The sequence below is a fragment of the Camponotus floridanus genome, unplaced genomic scaffold (genome assembly GCF_003227725.1).
Source record: "Camponotus floridanus strain SB8 unplaced genomic scaffold, Cflo_v7.5 scaffold33, whole genome shotgun sequence".
Lineage (NCBI taxonomy): Eukaryota > Metazoa > Arthropoda > Insecta > Hymenoptera > Formicidae > Camponotus > Camponotus floridanus.
Window position 1 is genome coordinate 687,406 of NW_020229470.1, and position 22,798 is coordinate 710,203.

The 22,798-nt window shown below is 45.5% G+C and overlaps 1 protein-coding gene across 3 annotated transcripts in view; it reads right to left on the bottom strand.

Moving 5' to 3' along the window:
- Positions 1–22,798, bottom strand: part of LOC105248839 (protein dachsous) — a 307,896-nt gene that overhangs the window by 172,119 nt on the left and 112,979 nt on the right. The window contains exon 1 of one of the 3 annotated variants that reach the window (XM_025410624.1): positions 127–212. The exons of the other annotated variants lie outside the window; for them this stretch is intronic. The gene's annotated coding sequence lies outside the window, so the exon portion shown is untranslated. Of the gene's footprint in view, positions 1–126; positions 213–22,798 lie in introns of those variants that run through there. 3 annotated transcript variants of the gene reach the window in all.

The window sequence follows — 22,798 nt, forward strand, 5'->3', positions numbered from 1 at the left end:
CAACATTTCTATCGTAATTAAAATAAATGTCCAATTTCTATTTCAACGATAAGATTTTATATCCGCCGGGGGAGGTTAATGTTATCGATAAAATAAGTAACGCGAAAAAGCACACAAAAATAATACCTGCGGAAACTCTTAGATGCGAATCGTTCGCGATTTAATTGCTTGTCGAGTTTCTTGTCATTTCATGTTCAATGACACGATACAGCGATATGTTCATTGCGATTCAGATATCAAAATCTTTCGTCGGTTGAAAGGTAATTACTAACATCGCATTTTTTAACTCGGATATATACGTTTAATTTATTATAGAGCGGAATATCTCGGAATATCTCGGAAGCGCGCACTCGATACACTATCTAGTTCGGTAGATCGACGTAAACTGATCGCGAAGGCACGACTGTGTGTGTGTGTGCGTGTGTATAGTGCGACCTCGCGTCCTTCGATTCCGGGAATTCCGTGCGTGACGTATTTCTCCCACTACGCTTCGCCCTCGCGCTACGCATTCCTTTTGTGTTTTTGCTCCGAATAACACGACACCAATTTCTCTCCGCACGGAGAAAATTTAGCAAAGACTACAATATATTTTTGGATTCGTGAAGTGTACTACACATATGTCACGGTATTTTTATCCTCTCTATCAATCACATTTTTATATAGTAATGGAGATAATCTTATATTCTATATTATATTCTATATAATATTATATTCTATATTATATCTTAATATTATTATATTCTAGCTTTTTTATGATAAATTTTGTAAAAGGAAATGTACTTTTTCCATCATTTGGAAATAAATTTTTCTATTTAAGATAAAATAGTAATTACTCATCGATTATCGATAAATTAATTGTGTGATCGCTTCACGAATATTAAATATATTGAAATATCGCGAGTGATTTTTTGACAATAATTCGCGAATCATCGATTTTTTCGCGAAAGTGAATATATGCAAAAATAAATATATACAGAAAGTATCATATCTAATGTATTTTTTTAAATTTACATACGTCATCGTAAATCGAGTACATTTTTGTGAATTATTCATACATGTGAGTCTGTGAAATTTTGAGAAATGAACAGAAATTGACATCGCTGGAATGACAAACATCGATGGAATGACAAATACGTATGCGACAAATGGTGAGTAATTTTTTGATAACAGAGAATAAAATGTTTAATACGCAATATACGACGTTGTATTTAAATATGTACCTCTACACGCACAAAATTCTCGTTATCCTCTTTCTTACACGATACATAAATTTATCGAAAGTATTTCTTTTTAAGCGCTAATTAGTATGCACCATGTAACATTGTAACACCGTACGATTCTGATAATTATAATGACCGACATGACATCGGGACCCGAGTTCATAACATCGCGTGAGAAATCGCATGCGGTGACTTCATAAAAATAATCCTATTTAATAAGGAACTGGCTTTTGATCATTTGAAACGAGCGCCGGAGCACCGCGCGCGATACGTTTCGTTAACACGCAAGCAACAATAAATCAGCAATAAAATGTTGCGGAGTATCACCCCGGAGAGAATAACTAATTGCGACCCGGCAATAATAATTACTCGCGGTACGTGAGTTATTACCGCGCGTTATTCCGATTATATACGGCGAATTATAACCGACCGGGCAATACTTATCGCGACTGCCGGAATAATGTTGTACTTATTTAGTAACAGTCGCTTTACAGATTAACGCGCCCGGGATAATCCATTATTTATGCGAGATACGTCAGCGACACGTTTACGATTTTGACGCGGGAGGTTCAATTAACTCCCGGCTGCGTTAATGCGTCCTTTTTTTTCTGTCATCCTCCGAGAGCGTTCGATCTTGATTACGAGTTTGCCCGCAGGTCCGCTTCGTCAATCGGTACGGACATCTTTATACACGTTATACGAACGCTATATAAATACTTGATCTATAACACGCATCGCGATGCACCAATATATTTTTCTCACTCGCCGACTCGACAACTACACATTTGTTATTTCGCTCATACGTACGCATGTGTGCGTACACATACGTATTTAACCCGCTCTTAAAATTTTTACGTTACTTTCGCTTCTTCTCTCGATATTTCGTTTTACATATTTCGCGCGGGATAAAACGAAAACGCGCTTTCATTTTCGACGTTTTCCCTTTTCGCATCGAGAGATACGACGCAACGAGACAGAGAGGCAAGAGAGAGAGAGAGAAGGAGACGAAGAGAGGAAGAAGAAGATCCCTCGGGAGGAGACGGGCAATGCGGTTGCTCGACCGCATTATGCGTACGAATGCAAATTCCCGTTCGCTTCGCTGCGGGCAGGCATTTATTTGTCACGCACTCGCAGCCGCACACAGGCGCGTACAGCCGCGGACAGTATGGAACCTAACATACGCGATTCGCCGTCTCCGCGTCGTGCCTCATTCACGATCCCTCTTCCTCCTCGGCCACCTCTCGCTGTTCCCTTGCTGCGCCTCCTGCCTCGAATTTCCGAGCGACCTAGGCGACCGTGTACCCTGCCACAATTATCTGCCACCGTCATCTCGCGCGGGTACTTTTGTTCACGGATTGCATTGCCGCTGTCGCTTGTACTTTTCTATTAATTATGCAGCAGTACCCTAACGATCTGACAGCGAACTACGGCGATTCGTGAACCCGCACCGCGTTGTCCTCTCCCCCTCTACCTCTTGCTTCCTCGAGGAGGATGCTTTCTCTCTATCTCCCTTTATCTCTGCGGCGAGATAGCGAAATGCTCGCGAGTACGCGAATCTTGAGAGAGAGCGCGCGTAATTTACAAGCGGTCAGTTTATTGTTACACGCGGAATCGTGTACGCGCGTGATCTTGCGATTTATTTATATTGCTCGCAATCTTTATACTTCTTCAAGCTCCTCTGGCTCTTGCTCGTCAAAAATGGAAATAAATTTTATATCGATAACAAAAGCTTTTGAGCTCAGTCGCCAATTTCCATATCAAATTTAAAATAAAGGATAAATCAATCTGTTTACAATCGACACGTTTTCCTTAAAATAATCGTGAAGAGATGATTCGAAAAAGAATGCGTAAATTTCATCTTATAAGAAATTTCAAAGATTTAGGAGAGGAAATTTCTTCAATCTTTCTCGCGTACAACTTTATTCGGATAATAATCTGTGCGCGTAAAGTCTTTCTCGCGTACATGCGAGAATTTTGATAAGAATCTCGTTAATTTCGACGTGTCAATTATTGTGCTCGTCGCCGCAGGCCGCTTGGCAAATGGCGGTGAGGCGAGGATAACGGCCGGCGTGCACATATGCAACGTCGAGAAACGCATTAGCGCGTAATCGCGTCCTAAGCAAAGCCGACACGTAGTCGTTATACATCAGCGGACTAGTGACATGCGCGTGAGTTAAGCGCAGGGCACGGCCGACGCAAACTTGCGATGAGTTACGGCCACGGCCAACTCAGAGGCACGTTCGGAGCGCGCGGATGCGCGCGATCGCGCTATTCGCCGCGAGTACGCTCAGATTTCGATGCATTTTGCATAATTCCAAAACGACGCGCGAGATAAATGTCGCGAGAGGCCGTGCAAGACGGAGGAATGCAAAGAGGGATGTCAACTGCTCGCATGTATGTATTACATGCGGCCTTCAGCATGTACATTTAAATAATGCAAACATAATGCAATATTATAATGCTACAAAAGTACACGTTAACATCGAAGCTGGAATGCATATCGATAAATTTCATGAATACTATACACGTTTCACGTATACCGGAAATAATTCGCAATTTTTCCAAACCTTTTTTTAAACGGTTAAACTCATCGCATCGTTGATTCTTGCAATTTTAAATTGATAACAGACAAAGTATTATTTAAAAAAGTAGTATAACGTGCCTTTATGGCGACATAAATAGAGATAAATTTTTCAGCCTATTATTATTTTTTAATAATTGATATATTGAAGTCGTTAATATGATGAAACAAACGTGTACAAATTGCCATTGTGTAAGGAGAACTTTCCCTGCTTCATTTTTCGACAATATTCTGATATGTGCGATTGTTTTTATAAATATCGGATCTTGGCCTCGTATATATAAGCTCACAGATTTGCGGTCCAATCGGAATAAGTATTTTTCTCTGTTCTCGTTTTTCAAGGGAATGTAAAAAATACAACGCTTTGACCGCAAAATATTTCGATAAATTGAGCTAAATCTTCTCATTTTGAATAACAAAAAGTTAAATTCCGAATAATGTAAAGTTACTAATGAAAGGCAATGTGTTAAAATCATCGATGAGTGCTAATTTTAATTTTAATTTTAATGGCTTCGACTCGTAATGACGCGATTACATTGTATCATTTGAAGCCTATAAAAATAACGGGAAGGAGATGAGATCTGACCTGCGAATTCGCAAATTCCTGTTTCGATGATCGTCAAGGGGCTGCGTGTTATGTTCGTCGTGCGAGCGAAAACCATGATAGCCAGGTTCTGAGGAAACGTCTCTCACACGTCTTGTTTTTTCCGGCTACCAAGCGAGTTCAGTACATACACGGAGATGAATTTCTTTACGACGGTATTTTTGTCTTTTTACGCGAAGCTGTAATAAAGATATCCAGGAAGTCAGTCGCTTCGTTATCTTTCCGCAGGTACAGTTACAAACTCGAGATTTGTAGTAACGGTTGCCGCGATAATGCTGATAATAATGACATCCGCGATGCGTGCGCGCGATGCGTTACACGCGAAATAATCTCGTATGCAATTAAGTTGAAATTCCCAGCATGATTTTTTTCATCGAGAAAAGGTGGAACGATAATTGAGAATTAACGTTTACGTGCAACACGTTACAAATTCGTCCTTAACAATATCGTCGTTAACAATGTAACGCTAAATCACGGTAGCATATTGGATTAAAGGCTTCGGAATTCTTATTATCGCGTGCTCCCGTTTGACCTTCATCCATCGTAATCGCGGGGCACGCACGTCGACGCGGTACGATACCTCACCGGGTGCCCCGGGACAGAAATTAGGGCTAAATAAGTAGCGGCTACTAGGAAGGCCGCGTTCCCTTAGCGAGAGCATGCAATTCATGAACACGAGCTCGAGGAGGGACTCTGCGGAAGGAGTATGAGACCCTTGGACGTGCAGCGGTGGCAGCGGCGGCGGCGGCCGCGAACGCTGCGCCCAGCGGGCCCGATGCGAGATTAGGGCATCCTTCAACGACGTATCGCCAGATACGTCCCCCTGATGACGGCGCGTGTTACGCGCGACAGCAACACTGTCCGTGTCGGACCGCTATATTTACAGCTTTATATTTTCGAACCCTAAAATATAATTGGAAAGAGTACGTCGATTTTGCATTATCGTACATTATCGATGTTTCAATTAATCCAATCGCTCGTTGAAAAAATTAATGGCACTTGTAATAAGACGCGAGAAAGTGTATACACGAGAGCAGATGAAATTGAATTAAAATGTAATTTGCAGAAACACGGTGTACATCGTAATATCTGGCTCGGTTTATTTCGCGCGAATATTTGGATATCGGCGAATAAGCACAGGTCTGATCGAGAGGTATAACGACGACGAGCAGATAAGAGGGTGAAGGGTGGAGGGAAGAGAGGCCCGAGGGCGCGGGAGCGAGAGAGCGGAAGCCGCGCGCCCCCGGCCGACAAAATGATCAAAAGGCAAATTTCATACATTATTTTCACTTTAATGCTACCGTATCGCAATTTATGGGAGGGCCCGGGATTTATGCGGACGCGTATACGCACCACGGGGCCTAATCTTGAGAGCGGGCCCCACCGCGTAACCGGCAAACCGCCCTGTCCGCTTCCCGTCCATCCGTCCGGCCCCGTTTACTCGCGGGGGCCCGAGCGAGCGCACGCGCGCACCGCCACGTCGGGGCCGGCATCGGGGGGCCCGGGGATCGTAAAGAACTTTGTATTAAAACGTTGTACGTCCGGGACCGTTTATGTCAACAACCTCTGAGTTGTGTGCGGAACGCCTCACGCCGCGCGCGATGCGGGCCTCTACTCACTCTCGTTGCAGCGCACGGGGCCCCCGGGGCAGTTCTCGACAGGGAGGGTGCTGTCGGATCTTTCTCTTGTATAGCGCCCCGTTCGTCGCCGCCGCCACCGCCACCGCCACCGTCATCGCCATCGCCATCGCCATCGCCGCCCGGTTACCTCGATCGTGATCTCTCGTGAATCGGTAGCGGGAGCGATCTCTACGGATCCGGGCCGCGGTCGATTCGGAATCCGTTACCCCATCGGCGCGGCGCTGGAAACCCCGTTGGATTCTCTCGATAACAATAGTAGCTCTGGGTCGTTATACGCGTTCGAGAAGCGCACAACTCTCTGGACGGTAAAATAAATGATTCGAATTCGGGGTAATTCGGTACTTTAAATTCCGGCACTTTGGCGAAAGCTTAAACTGCCGGTGATATATAAGAAATAAGAAAGAAAGATAGTTAAACCGATTTTGCGTCAGAAAATTCTGAAACCGCGGAGCAAAGTAGTAGTACCGCTCTCTTGACTCTTTATGATTTCAAAAAACTGTTCGGGCCAGAAATTACCTCGTATATAACTTGTACTTATGTTTATGCGCCCGTTCCACGTATCCCTTAATACGTCCAACGAAATTATCGAGCACGAGTTTCGCAGGCAGGTCCCTAAAGTACAGCTACGATCGTTAAAAGGAAACACCTCTCCGAGAGCGCCGAATCGAGTCGCTATGGCGGCTGCTCGTGGGTTCGGTCGTCCGGGTCATTACATCGGCCGATAATTAATGATGACCGCGGCATCCGCGCAAGCAGAAGATCGGAACAAGGCGGTTAGGGAGCGAGAGGAAGAAAGAAAGAAATGCGAGCGGAAGAGGCCCGGCGGCAACAGCGGCAGCAACCACGGTCATTCAAATAATATGCAAGCTCATAATTAATTTACCGTCACCTGAGAAATGTGGTAGGGAGAACGCATAATTAAGAAATGCTGAGCGACGCCGACAGCGGAGGACAATGACGCCGGGGAGGGAAAAAAAAGAGACGGAAAGAGCGCAGCGAGAAACGTGTCGTCGGAATTTCGCGCGCGGAAGCAACGTCTATCGCTGCGCGTCCGAAGCGCCGAGGCATCGCGGGAAATTGATGAGCACCCCGAAACGTTAAAAACTTGCCCAAGATCGGCGATCGGGACCCGGGACCGCGCTATTATTGGCAATCGATCGGCGCTGATGGACAGGTATCGAGGTTCTTTCCCGCTGCGCTCGCCCCTCTTCCTTTTTTTTTTTATCCCTCGCTGCAGATGACGTGGAAGAACGTTGAAGAAGATGAAGAAGAAGCGAAGAAGAATGAAGAGGAAAAAGGAGTTGCGTGAGAAGGAGAAGAGGTAGCCGAGAAGAGAGTCTTAACCACGCTCCCTCGGAATATGGTCGCAATTACCGCGGGAGATTAATGAGCCGATGCTCGCGCGATGCGAGTCCGCTCTACGAAGAGTCCTCCTCCTCGTCCTTACCATCCTGGCCGTTCTCATGGAGAGAAGACGACTAATTCATTCCGCGAGACAGGCAACTCAGGAGTGTCTATTCTTCTTTTCTCTTGTTGTTAAGCGAGCGAGAAAGTCAGTAATTATAACGAGAGGTTTAGCGCTAAGTCCCTTAATGTCATCGTTGCCCAATTATCTTGCCACTTTCGTGGAAGCGTTCGACATCGTTAATCACCAAGACGTTCAACGCGTGCTTTAATATTGCCGCGTGATGAAGATTTTAATATAATAACGTAAGCTTCAGGCGCGCACGATGCGCGTCGAACGCCGCTATTGTTAATATAAAGCGAGTCGAGTAACTTCATTATTATACGCTTTAGCTATTTAGATATCGAGCCAATGTTAATCAATCGTTAAAACCGAAAAGTTACCTCTCCTAATCACGAGAAAAGCAATCGCTGATTATATCGGTGGCGCGATACAACGAACGTCAACTAATGAGCGAACGGTTGACGTAACGTTTCCTCTTCGCGATACGGTCTATCTTACCGAAGGGTTTTCTTTGCCCCTGACCCTTCTAATTAGCCATCGCGTACCGCGCGCCGCGGATATCACAGACTGCGTGGTAGGAAACCGGCCTCATGCGTGAGATGCTTAATATCGTGCTAGATGGGAGATCGAGATCGCCGAGCAATATTAATAATCTGTCGTTAGTCACTCCCTTTCATTAGTAAACGCACCGGACAGAGCTCGTTTTGGAAGCCGGGCCGGTGAGCCGTCTAATTACCTCACCTCTACGCCACCTAGAGGCAGGAGGCAAGCTCGCCTAGAAGAGAAACCGACTGTGACAGACGTACCGAGGAATCGTTCCTTTGTTCGGCCCTTAAAAAGGAACGGCCGTACAAAGGAATTTCGTCGAAGCGTCGAACCCGTGAGAAATGGAGCGTGTAAGACTAGGATAAATCAATTTGCTGACGCGTCGTCTATGCAAATATCGCTCAATCTTGTGCGAAAACGGAAACTCTGTTTTGACAAAACGTATTCAAAACATTGTTTCAATTTAAATATTTGTGCATTTTTTGGCAACTCGTACATAAATTAACCATCGTAAAATTACGCGCGCTATAGCGTTTACACGTACAAATACCTGAATATAATAAACGCGAACAATAGAGCGTTAAGAAGATTGCGAGAAGGCAAACTTTTGTCCGTAACGGGTTTCTCGCACGAATATTTAAATCCGCGGTAAGGAAGCTTTTATGGCGCCGACGTAATTTTAGTATTCACAGGCAACAGATGTTTCTTGTTTCACTCTACGTTTAACGTTCGCCCGGAATCTTACGGCGATGTGCGGCATGGCGCAGGAGAGGAAGAGGTAAGCAGCCCCCGCGGGCTTTAACTTAAAAGAGAGCTAATCCTAACTTCCCGGCGCATCCTCGTTGCGTGCGTGTACGGCCGATCGCATACACGCACGCCGGCAAACACGGTGCGTACGTCGTCTGCGCGCGTGCGCGCTCTTATCGTCGGAGGACAAACGCGCTACAGCGCTACGTCACTGTATCACACGTGTAACAGGATGACACGAACAAAAAGGCGGAATCGACCATTACCGTATGTTAAACAGTTCCTGGTTCCTCTCGTCGCTAGTCGTCGTTGCCGCTACGGAACAGCAGTCGCATGTATAAGAGCCGCATTGCCGGCGCAGCGGGGGAAAAAAGGGAGAGACGAACGGGGAGAAGAGACGAAGGAGCTAGAACCGTTGCAACGTTTCTTCCCTTCCGTCTCTTTTGTGTATCGCTCCATCTCTCTTCCTCTACCCCCCACGTATCTTTGCTTCTCTTCCTCCCTCCCTCTCTCTCTCTCTCTCTGTCCTTCTTTCTCTCTATCTTTCATTTTTCTCATTCCCTCTGTCTCTCTCGCTGAAACCTCGCCCGAAAAAAGCTATTAACCGATATCCATCTGAGGTCATACCTTCGTTCGCGCTTACGCATACAGAGGTGCGAGTAACGCACAAATACACGCGCGTCGCACGGTGAATGTTTCTCGTATACGCGCGTTCCACGCTGCGGTCCCGAGTCTGCGAAGCGTTTTGGGCGCTATCGCGCAATGCGGAATGGGTAATGCATCCTGTCCAAGCCTGGGGGCGCCAAATGAATTACAATATTTCATTCTCACGCCCGTACATACCCACCGACAGGGCATATTGGCGGGGCCTAATTGCATTTAACTCATTATTGGTTCAATCGTGCAACGTGAACGCGAGCCGAGGGAGACACGTTCTCGCCGTTACACCGATCGCGTTTCTTTCTCTTTCTTTTTCTTCCATCGATCCCCGACAGTCCACCCGGTTACTCTTGTGCCCTTTCGCGCCGGTATCCTTCCTCCCGCCCCCTTCGATTCGCACAGACATCGTCTCGTTGTCGAGATTATTATTACTTTGTTTTTCTCTTTGCGACGACGCGATTGTTTGACGTTAATGCAGCCACCGATCGTCCGAGGCCGGCCTCGAGAAGTTCTGGGTAGCCGACCGGTCGCTCGCCAACTTGCACGCCTGCACGTAGGACATATTGCTACCGAAACGAACGACCGCTGATAAGCGATCACCACCGCGGATGACGAATGAGAGAGTCCCTCCGCATAATTGCGACTCCTCGCGTACTTTGCAGATAAAAGCGCGTTGCTCTCGCTGCAGATTGCTCGCCCACCGAAACGTCCGGAGTGCATTCGTGGATCTCGTTCCGCGCAAATCGAATAAAAAGAAAATGCGCGTCCGTCCTTGCGACATATACGCGGGTATCTAGCGACATTTTACGTCGTATCCTTCGCTACATTTGCGCAATATCCAAGGATTAAAAAATTACTCGAATCACGAAAGCTAACTGTAGATCTTTGTACATCTCGAGACGAAGCCGCTACGCGATCATGCGTGTTGCACGCGTTTCTCTCGATCTGCATCCTGCGTATCCCGCGGGCGATTCCGTCGTTTCGCGATAACCGAGACCGGAGATGGCATTAGCGGAATAACTGCGAATATACAGCGAGATAAATGCGCGCCAAACACGGTCGACGGATCAGAGAACGTGGCGAGTGTGTTACCTGGCCGCGCGCCGCGAGAAACGGCCACGGATTTTCTCTCAACTACACGGAGCCGTCATTCATCGGGGCCCCTATAGCCCCGACAGATTATTATAATTAGCTTCCTGTCGTGTATCCTTCCTCATTCTACCATCTCGTCCTCTTAGTCAGCCGTAACACTTAACACTCGTTACGACCAGGTGTACAAGCGCCGGCATTACGGCCTCCGAGCGCACCACCGGCGCGAATTCTCTCCCCCCTTCCCTCCTCCCTCGTACAATGTTTGCTCTCTCGCGTATGCGCTATATCCCGCATCGCTCCCTTCTCTCTCGCACTCGCGCGAGCCTCTAATTGATATAATCCACCGCGGTGTGGCTTTGTTACGCGGAATCTGGGGATTATATGGCTTTGCGCAATTAGTCGACCGTTCGTAAGGGATGTTAATACACCGCTGGTGTACATTAAGATCTCCTCTCCGGATTTCCTTGCTCCCCCTCTCGTCGACTTGCCTCCCCCGCCCCCTTCGTGTTCCCCTTCCGCGCGCGGTCATTCCCTCTCGCCCTCTCATTCGAGCGCGTACCGCGCCGTATAGTAATCCGCGCGATATCTTAATCCGCAACGCGAAGCGCTCACTTTTAACTCGTGGAAGCTCGTTAACCAGGTTGCGCACGGCTCGTGCTGCGAACATTCACGGTACGACGAAATTAATTTGCCGGCTCTCGCTGCGCGTCTACCCCCCTTCTTGCTCGTTACTGGAAAGAATATCGCATAGTTGGAGCGGTGCCGAACCGGTTGTCGCGGAACGCTATTCTTATCGAGAGTTTGCGCGAAAATACGAGACCGACTCTGTCGTCTTTCATCCTCCTTGCGAGCGATGCAGCCGCCAATTCGATTAGTTTAGATTGCCTCAAAGTTTTAGTTGTGCCACTCCCCGAGCAAATTCTCGCCCGAATGCTTTATTATTCGATATCATTATTAATACAATATCAATTGACAATATTTTAATTTGATTAATTAGATTCACGTGCGATAAAAATACCTAATTAAATTTAATTGCTTATTGAAAATGAACGAGCGACTTTCGATAGGTATTGTTTTAAAGCTGCGCTGAAGGAAGACGATATCCGAGCGAGAAGACAAGGATAAAAAGAAGAGACTCTATATATTCGTGTTATTCAATCCTTTCTCAGTCCTCTCCGCACGGTCTCGAATCTCAGCATGATCGACACACTGACGTCCTTCTACCACGCGGGATTCTTGTTCCCGCGGGGTACCGTTAGACGACATGCACGTGAATGTACATTACCGAACGACGTATCTACTGCTGATTGGAGATACCGATCGGATCGGATCGGTATCTGGGTACGGTGATGTGAGGTGAGGTTCCGATGGAGCTCCAGGGTGACTGAAGTCACCGCGCGATTGTAAAGGCGTAGAGTTACAAGTCGATTGCGTGCACGCGGGCGCGCGCAGGAACTAAAATAAAAAGTTACGAATATTAAACGGCCGTTGCTTTCCGCGCAACCCGAGGCCATCGAAACGGACCCCCGACTCGTTGAAATTGAGCGGGCAGGACGATAATGACGCTTACGTGAGCGCGCGTCGACGTGTCCCTCGCGCGACATGGTGGTTTCGCAAGTGATCGGCCCTCGCGAAATTACCCGCAAGTTAAGCGCCATTTCAGCGAATAATTACGTCGGATGCGCGGACGCGTTCACGAAGAGCCCGGGAGGAGCGGTGACTCGTAGCAATTCGTAGAAATATTGAGTTACGTTGATAGAGAAAAAAAGATGATGGAGCGTACACACGTATAAATTAAGAATATAGAAAACACGGAAGCCCCGAACGCCGATTTCTTTCATTTCGCAAGATTATACCGCCGCTTCAAATTTGATTGAAAGGTAACGGCCCTCTAGTCGATAAAACATTTAGATCCATTTGCCAAGATTATCCGTCATCTAATCTCGAGATTGTATCAGATTTCAGCTAGATTTCAAGCTTTCCGTTCGTCTCTTTGTCGTTCTTAACAGCGTGAAGAACGAACGTCGAGTAAAATCACGTCACACGCGTGGTACTTTCGAAATAAGAAGAAATAAAGTGCGGAAGAGAGATGGAAGAGATATTGAAAAGTCCAAGTTGATTTAATGACCGACTAATTTTCAAGGAAAAAATGCGGCTTTACCCATACACTTGGGCAATTTCTGGCAAAACTACGACACCTTCGAAAGAGCTCGCATACCTCGTGATGCGGAGCCGTCGTACATGCACGCGCGCGCCTCCCGTCCTACCATTTCATCTCCCATGTAATAAACCGCGCATCTGCTTATGTAGATGAACATCGAATGCCAGCGTATAATATTAACGCAGCGCCTCTTTCGATTCTCGAAATGAGCCCTCGGCTTCTTTGGCGTGTCGTTAGCCACGATGCTCACGAGTCACGTCGACTTCTAGCTTCAAAATCGCATATCCGGCAAAGTTATTTGTAATTTTTACTATTTTCATACTGTCTTTTCGCAAATTTTTACCGTCAAAAATTATTTCGGTGAAATTGCTCATAGTTCAAAATCGATCGCTTTCATATACGCAAAGTGTAAGAATATCAAACGAGAGAAAAATCCAACAGCCATCTAAAAATGTGTGATAAATTAAATTGTTTTTCACATATATCGGAAAGTTTTTTTCGCATCGTATAAAGTTTAGATAATACTAGACACGAATGACAGTTGTTTAAGAGCACGATTACGCAGTAGATTCTGCATCGCACACGCCGGCTGCGGGAGAGGAGCGTGCAATTTTTTTAGAAACCAGTTATCCAGGATGCTCTCTCGTCGAATTATCGGTGCGATTAGATGAATAGACCCTGAATCCACCTCGGCATGGCAAAAGTAACGTTGCAGATTCCGTTGTCGATGTACATTATTTGTTTTTCCGCCCCGGAATAATTACACCGCGACTCTAGCCGAGATAGAGGCGCGCAACCAGTAGTTTATTGGTCCTCGATCGTCGTTATCGTTTCCATTCTTCACAAGCGCGTATCTAGTATCGCTTCCCGCCATTTACTGTATTCCTCGAGCCCCTTCCCCTTTTCTCCGGTAATTATCCTTTCCGTCCCTCGCGCCGGCCTTCCGCGCCCGACGGTTTCTCTCTTCTTCGTTACTCTCGTCGGCATCTCGCGTACCAATCGAATCCCCGGCCTTTACCGTTATGTTCGCCGCTGTAGGGAACGCGCGGCATGTGTGCCTACATGCGTGCACGGCTCTTTCGCATGCGGCACGCACGGGGAGGACGGTGCGGTATTGGCTCTCGCTTCTTATCGGGCTTGGACGTAAAGCCCGCTTACGAAAAGTGCGATCCAATAACGTCTCGTTTATAATCGCCGGGTATAATTTCTACGATGTATAAGCGTAGATTTTAATCTACATTTAGCGGGCGGATTCGTGGCGAGGCTCTTATTACGCTGGAATACGTTACGTACGATATATCTTTTGAATTACGATGCCATACAATCGCCAGTCGCGTGCAATTTGCTCAAGTTTCCGACAATTATGCGATCGATAAAATAGAATGTAATACAACAGATACAATTTTGAAATACCTATATCAAACTATTATAATATGTATATCAAAAAGGGATTTACATAAACATTTATAACATTCAGGTCAAAATTTAATGTTTATCATTAATCACACAGAATAATAAAAAAATATCGAAAATAATAATAATTAAATTATATTAAAAGGAATGCAAACTTGTACTGCGCGTGTCAATAATGGAGCGAATAATAAAATAATTTAGATATACGATATTTTCGCACAGGTAAGAACAACGTTGGGAAAATCCTTTAAGAATAGATGGTAGGATGAAAAGAGAAAAAAAGAGAACAAATTTGAAAAGCTTTCCTTTGTCGGTATCGTCCTTTAAATCTGTTTAAAGGGACCACACGGCACGGGCTGATTAATAGTCCTCTCTCTCCGGCCAGTAGGGCCGAGCTCAATGACAGATCGAGAATGGTTCGAGGACAGGCGGCAAAAATGCCGAGTTCACACTTCGCAGTGTTCGGAACGTTGTGGTTGTCGTTATTGCGGCCTTCACCTAACACGGGGTCATCGCCAGACACAAAGCTCGTCGACCCGGCTACATCTGTATCCTTTAGAACCGGTCACGCGATGATGGTGATGACGGAACCTTGACAAATCCAGGTCACGTGTATGTATGCATGTATGTGTCGGGATGTTGCGTCATCGGTGCGATTCGCAACTTGTGGTACGTAGCGGGAAATAAGTTTATGAAAGTAGAAAGACTGATTGAAATCGCGTCGACACATTTATGCGGTAGATTCTCTACGTCGTACTTTTGCGCCAGGGAATATTTGATTGTTCATCAACTACTAGCTGAGCTTAACTGTCGTATCGCTATGCCGTCCTTTAGAAAAAATTGATTTAGCAAAGGCTAATGGATAAGTACGATAGTCGCAGAAAATCGACGCGTACAGCGCGACACGACGAACGAATCAATTCGCAATATTTGCCGTCGGTTTGTATCGGGTCAACGTTACGTTTAAAGGTCTCTTATGTACCTACGAGCTTCGCGCCGATACATTCGCGAAGCTTTGCGCACGATCACGTTCGGCACACGCTGTTGCGCCGTGCATTTGCGGTGATTTACAGCTACGGTGGCGGTTTCGTCTCGCTTGACGCTGACTTACCGAATTAGTCCCACTCACATACATACATACTCACACGTATACATCTCAAACACGAGACTAATATAACGCGTAAGTTTGTCTCTGTCATTTTTTCCCAAATTCATCTTTCTTCTTTGCCGCCTACGAACGAATCCACGCGCCGCGACAGATGTTGCACGAGAGATAATTAATTTTTTTCAGCCAGAAAGGCGGAATATTCATGAAAATTTGGCGGCATCTTTCTTATGTAATCAGGATATATTATAACTTTTGCATTATTGTTTGTTTAATATGCAATGTGTATATCTTAATTACATACGAATACATTACGTTTCACTTTTCATCAACGGAAATATAAATTATGAAATATTTGTTATTAAAACGAAAGATATGAGTTGAAAAGACTGGAGGAGATTTACATTGAATATTTCATAATGACATATTTTATGTATACAAGATCATATAATATACTTGTAGGACATGCATCTACTACTAAAGAAGCAAACGATCGAAGAGCCTCGAAAAGCGCAGAGCGTAAATCACCGCTCGCAGTCGCGGATGCATTCAGTTTGATTAGTTTTATACACGGAAAAAATTTCTGCCGCGCGCCGAATAAAAAGACAGGTGACGCGCAGGTGAAAGAACAAAGAGAACGAGGGGGAAGAGGACAGAGGGAGTCTTTAAATCGCCCGTCTCAAAAGCGGAACGCTCTCAACGCTGCCGTTCGTGTGTTTCTACACGCGAGCAAGCGCACAGCCAGGCAAGATGAGCTCGAGGCGAGGTAGCGAGAGATGCCACCACAGAGTAATTTTACAGCAAATAGGTTTACACAGCATTAGGTGGAGGGAAGCGACCTACGAGAGGCGATACAGCCGCGCATTGCCGCGGGGTGAATGCACTTGACCATATATACGCATACACACACACTACATGTACACACGTACCTGCATGCATGAAAAGACATACGCATACATACGCGAAACGGCCGCCGCTATTATTCTCAATTACCATCGGCTATCAGGCATGTCGCGGCTACGTCGTCGCGGCTTCGATGACAAGTGCTTTTGCACAAAACTATCGCGAACTTTTGCCACTTTCAATTTCACAGTTCGTCAATGCAACTTCAAACTATTCTAGAATAAGCATGATTACCTAAGTGAATATTATATCTTGCTGGAAGATTAAGTAATCGTATAAACTTGTAAGCGAATAATTATTCGAGAAAGATTAAAATTTGAAAGAATAAATATTTCATTAGCTACATCAATTAGAAAGAATATTAAATTCTCTGTCGTTTTTTCAGAAAATAAAAGCGATAAAATTATTATCGTTTCTAGGATTAAAAGCGATGATGCAAATATTTATCGCAATATTTTGTTGTATTGTATACTGAATATTCTTTATTCCACACATTTTTTTTCCCGAAAGCATTATAAAAATGGAATTATCATTACGACAGAATGCGCTTTAAAAAGTTGAAATTCATACGGCCGACTAGTTAATCGTTGCATCGAAATAGTATTTTCTAGCGTACGAGTTCGGTGTCGGGCAGGTGCATTCCTTATTATTGATCGGACGATAGCGCGAGGATTAACCCGATTCCTCCGTACAAATGATACGAAGCTGCCTCGAAAATGTAGGAAGCACCTCATAATGAGGTGGACTATTCTCGGAATGCGCCGGGGCACCCGAAAACAGGACTAAGCGTCCTATGGGCGAGCAAGGACGGCGACTACTCTATGGATCGGGTGGTCGGGGGAGATTCCGACCCTGTAATTTCAGGCCCCGTAATGGGGCCTCCAGTCTCACAATTAGACCTTCCTGCGTCATCTCTATCTTCCTCTGTGTCTCGGAACATCCTCCTTGCTCGCTGCAGAAGGCACTTTTCTTCTTGCGCATCGCGGTCACTCGATCGAATCTCTCGGCGCTTTAATATCGGCCCGACAGCGCGGTAGGCATCTGAATTTAGAAAGCAACGACGAATCAATTCCGTGCGAGGTGAAGAACCCTTATCCTCCTCGCCCTGCGTTCTCGCTTCGAGCAATCGCCGGTGAATATCTGACGCGTTAATCGCTTCGTGCAGTAACACTTTAGTATGCAAAACACTGATGCTAAAAACTCAAATGCAGCGTGTCTCGCTGCTGTTGCCGCTGCTATTGCTTTATCGTGGTGTGAACACGCGCGTGTGGGATATATTTCTCATACATAAATACCAAGCGGAGGAAATTTTCTTGTCGACGTTACGGAGAACGGTCTCGCCGACACGCCATAATACCGTAAGATCATAGATCCGCCGACTTCGTCCTTGCGGAAGGGACGGATCCAAACTCAAAGACGATGACGGTGCATGATTTGCCCCTACTACTTCGCCTCTCCCTCCCCCCTTTCCCCATCCTCCGGTATCCCCTTGAGAATCCTCCGAGGATAATTACATAGTAGCTTAGGCGCGGCAAAGAAGAGGCCGCTTTCGCCGCATAAAGTAATGGCTAATCGGAACGATCCGCGGTAGGCCCTGACGACGACATATCGTAAGGCTCTAGAGCACCATTAGTCACCTTCTATCTCACACGTATAGCTCAAACCTACGATGACCCGGTTGAGACTGTCCGCGGGAGTACCGACCTTCTTCCCTCCATCCATCGTCGCCGTGAACCGGTCAGGTACGTATCTAGTTCCTGATTGCGCGGGGGCATCCCGTGTTATTAGAGTCGCAATCATAGAAATTATTATCCTTCTTCGGTCCCGTATACCCTCCCACTATTATACTGCTGTTCTTGGGCGCTGTCGCGACATTAACGTAAGAAGAGAGGACCCTTCGAGAAGGATATTGCTAATCCGAACGTTGGACGTAACCGCCGTTAACGAGCCGCAATTTCATATTGATATTTACTATCTGAATGAGATTTCACTACTTATCAAGATTAAATTAAGATAGACAGGCGTATTTTCATCTTGCACGGGATTGCACAATTGAGATTCTCGCTCATTATTATTTTCGCTTCTCGTTAAAGTTGTTTCTTACGTGCATAATTTTTAATATGTGCGATAAGAGATTCATAAATTTTTTCAAATCAAGATAGTATTCAATATGACAAATTAAGTTCTGTTAAATGTATAACATAATACATTTAATGTAAATTAGTATATAATTCTAGAGTTTAATGAGATATTTATCAAATATTAAATATGAAAGATTATATATGTCAACTATTTATAACAGATTCTCAATAGAAAATTTTTATGCATCGTGGCAATTATTAATTTCGAGAAACCTCTGATATAAAATCAGTTCTCATCAAAAAACATTTTATTATTATAATTATTTTTGTTTTGAAAGCAAACGGCATTTGATATTAATTCATCATTCGTGCAATTGAAATAAATAATTAAAAAATTAACCAAATTTTTAAGTCAATTTTGGCCGAAAACTTATACTCGCGGTGTTTTGATGTTGAAAGCCTTGAGCAATTTTTGCCTCGTAAACACGGTAGTTGTTCTTCTAGCGAAACGATTCGCGAGCGGATTACAAGTTCGGCTTTGCAAGATAATCCATAGATGAAGAGAAACAGAGAGCGGGAATAAAAGGGAAGAGTGAACGAGGTCTCGAGGTCGTTTCTGGGCGTGGTGGCATCTACCTTTACATCTTCGACGTAGTATATATACCTTTCGGCCTAGCCTACTCCCCCTACAAACGTCTTTTCCTTCGACTCCCCCTCGTCTGGAGGCCCGACACCCCCGTTCTCCGCGCGGCGCGCAGACAGGGTTTCGGCTCTCTTCGGGCCATTTATTTTTTCTCGACCCGGCCTCCAGGGCTGTCCAAACGACGGGCTGACGACCATGGCAGACTCGGCCTATTGTTTTTAGTCGGGTACGCTTAAATTGAAGCCCGAAGCGATCAAACCCGACGTGCGTTAACTCGTAGGCGGTTATGGCGCGCATCATGTCGCTTCTCGAGATAGGACGGCTTTATCGCGTGTACTTTCTTGAAACGCGAATACATAAATCGCGCGAGAGATGCGACTGTAATTTTATTGACCTTCGAATGATTTTGAGCACGACGAATCTTTTCAGCGAGATTGCCGAGAGATGCATTAACCTTTAAAAAATCGAGAGGCATTGTAATGTTTTGAAAAGAATTGTAAGCTTGCGGGATACATCGAGAAGAGGAAATAAATTAGAAACTTTTAGCGATATGTCTTCTCGGCTACGTGTAGAGATTAAGATTCTGTATATTGCTTTAAGAACATTAATTCAACTGAGAATGCTGTAATAGCGCGCGGTAATGTTTGTTAAGAGCTTTGCCACTTCGTTACGATAGCCCAAAGAAGTACGCCATGTATCCTATAGACGCGAGCGCGCGCAAGCTAACGAAGAACACTTCAAGCAATATTGCGGCATACGTATCGTGCGCTTTTGAAAAGGAATCCCCTACCGCAACACTACCACCACTCATTACATTTGCAAGTCATTCGGCGGAGAGAGGTATTACGCGAAACTAATTACATAGAAAACTCAAGTATCTTCATCTCCCAACGCGCATGAATGCATCCGATGAGCTCGCGAGTGGAAAAGAAGCTAAACAAAAGGCTGCAGATAATTTACACGCCTATGAATCGAAGGTAACAAGGTTATCTAATATGTAAAGAAGAGAACGTGATTTTTTCTTCTTCTTGCGGATATTTGCACTATTCGAAAAACGGAAAGACAGGACGATCAAAAAATTGAAAATATTTGCATTATACTTAATCTCTGTCCATCGTTCGTGTGTTTGAACAAAGATAGAAATGCACCTGAATAAACTATGGATATTGGAAGAATGAGAGCAACAGAACTATACGTTTAACGCAAATGAAAAGAGCGAGATGGGAAAGGAGAAAGAGGAGTAGAGGATAGAAACGAGCAGAGAAATGTGCGCATCGTCTCTCGGAATAGCAAACAAAAACTCTAATCGAACTTTCCGAAGCTCGAGCGGATTCTCGCCGGACGTCTCATCGCGCGGGTTTCCACTATCTTCGTATGGTTATTTATTCGCACAAATATGCACATATATACTCGTGATGCGCCTCAGTTATTAAAGAATGGGCGTCACCGCTCAAGATATTTATGTATCGATATACCGCAGGGAGAGAGAGAGAGAGATCCTTTTTCTCTCGTAACGAAGTATGTTTCGATCTTTTCCGCTTTTTTCGTTGCGCGGAAGAACCGGATGCTCCAACGTATCGCCGTGTTAGTGCGCGCACAGCGAAAGAAATCGCAACTACGATCCGCACTTATCTCTCGCCTCCGTTCTTCGTGCGACTCGCGAGCTCGCTTTCCAAGTCAAACAGTGATTCCCGCGCGGATCTCCCTCGACGTCCGGACTTTGAATTTCTCCAGACTAGTACATCCACTTTTCGCTTCTCGTCGCTCGCGCACTCGAGACGCGCTCGTGCCTCGTTACATGTAATATCCCACCGTCCGCAGAGTCGCCGCGCACCGTTGCCCTTTCACAAGCTCGATGCGCGATAAGTACTCCTCGATTCAACGAGGTTCATCAGTCATTCGATCCTCCTCTTCTCCAGCGATCTTTAAACATTTGTGGCGGCAGCGGCGGTCAGTCAGACGGCGCGCGAGCATCCTTATACGCGTCAAAGTAGCTTGGCCTTTTTACATATTAAGCTACGGTGGTATCATGCGTCTCGCGTTAAGACGGATATATGCATAATGACCCCTTCGGTGCGCGGTTTATGCTCGTGAAATATCACTCGATACACAACGTCACCCGCAACAATGCTACTCACAGCGATTTACTCGATGCGCGAATTCGTCCCATTGACTCCGGCGAGAGGATACTTGTAGCTTATTGCGATTACGCTTAAGAGTACGCGATGTCTTCTCCCTGTCCGTGTCTCGACTGCTAATTACTTGAAATGAGCGAGTACACACGAGAGTATACGCGTTTGTTATCGTACTTACTGTGCCTCGTACGTATGTTTGTGCTGTTCTCGTTTCTCTGTGCGACTTACACCAAACCACGTGACCGCACTCCGACTCGAGTGTCTTCGTGTTATCCTTCGCGCTCTTCACCGGCCCGCGTAGAGCCGCACGGACCGATGTTGCTTGTTTAAATATTAATTATGTATGCCTGACGGTGTATCCCAACGCGCGCACACGCACTTGCCTGCATATAGATTGGCCTCCGCTAAGCTCCGATCGTGCAGGTTCGCCGCTCAAATGCCGTACGGCATTTCCTCTTCGTCTTACCGCCGCCCTTTTTCGCCGTTCCTCTCCGTCCTTTCTTCCCTAGACGTACCAAGACGTGCGTTCGGTGCACTTGCATCGCGCCGAACCGCAGGGGGCGATGTTTCTGGCTCTTTGTATAATTACCCCGTGATACCCTACGTCCGATACCTTTTTCCCTGATTTCTATTTAAATCAAGACGACGGGAGAACCCGCCTGCGTCTTTCGAGCGATGATCAACGCGAGGTTTCTCGTGATGCAACGCACGGTTTTAAGGATTAAATTAACGATACGCCTTTATCAATTTCTCTCAAACTTGCGATGTAGGATACTGTTTATTAGTTGCATCCCGCGGAGTAATCTTCGTCAGCGATTACATCAGTGGCCGATATCGTGTTCAAAGATCGTTTTCGCGACAAAATGTGCGTACGGTATCGGAGTAAATTGATGAAAATATGTATGAGCTAAGTATCACGCGATAAGATACATAAATAGATAACGCAATTTGTTAAAAGCACAGTTAATCGTGAGAGAATAGACTGTCTAGTAATAAATTCTTGGTATACATTCTGCAGTGTTTAGTACTCACACCCAGTTCATTGGAGTTGTATCAGCTTATCGCAACGATAGAAATTGTATGCTAATTAGGAATAAGAGCGTACAGAATACAAAGTGTCTAAGCTTAGTATCCTTCATTTTGCCTCGCCCTATCGTTGACTTTTGTGATAAATAAATTTATTGGACGCGAACCATAGATGTATACAAATTCGCGATAACTTATAGCGTATGCGTTTTATTACATGCCTAAGTGTTCAAAGTCGAAAACTCAATAAATTTCTCGATTCTGTTAATCGTTAAAAGCTATTTCCAAAATTTATTAAAAGCCCTGGCTTATGTGAGATAAACAAGGAGAGAGAGAGAAAGAGAAAGAGACGGCTCTTCGATTAACTCATAGTCTTACGTCGATGGCTGATATTTCTATCTGAGCTTTCTCGAAATAGCGAGTACACGGCTCGTCAAAGTTGATGCCCGCAGGTGGTATTGATCACTGACATTGTGGTATTCGTATAATGACCTGTTGATAGCCGGTGCTCTGCTCGCGAGAGAAAGGGAAAGGTTATAGCCGACATGCCGGATGATGGACGGCGAAAGCAACGGAGGAAGCGCTGCCGGGAAGAAGAGAGAAAGAGACTGGATACACATTGATTGGGTACAAGCGAAGGTTGTTACCACCAGCTGGCACCTAGACCAATATCGCTTGCTAACAGTAAGTTGCAACGCGAGGCGGTCCGCCGTTTCTCTATCGAGTCGTGCGCATCGAACATAATCGGTTCCTATACTTCTCTATCGGCGGCG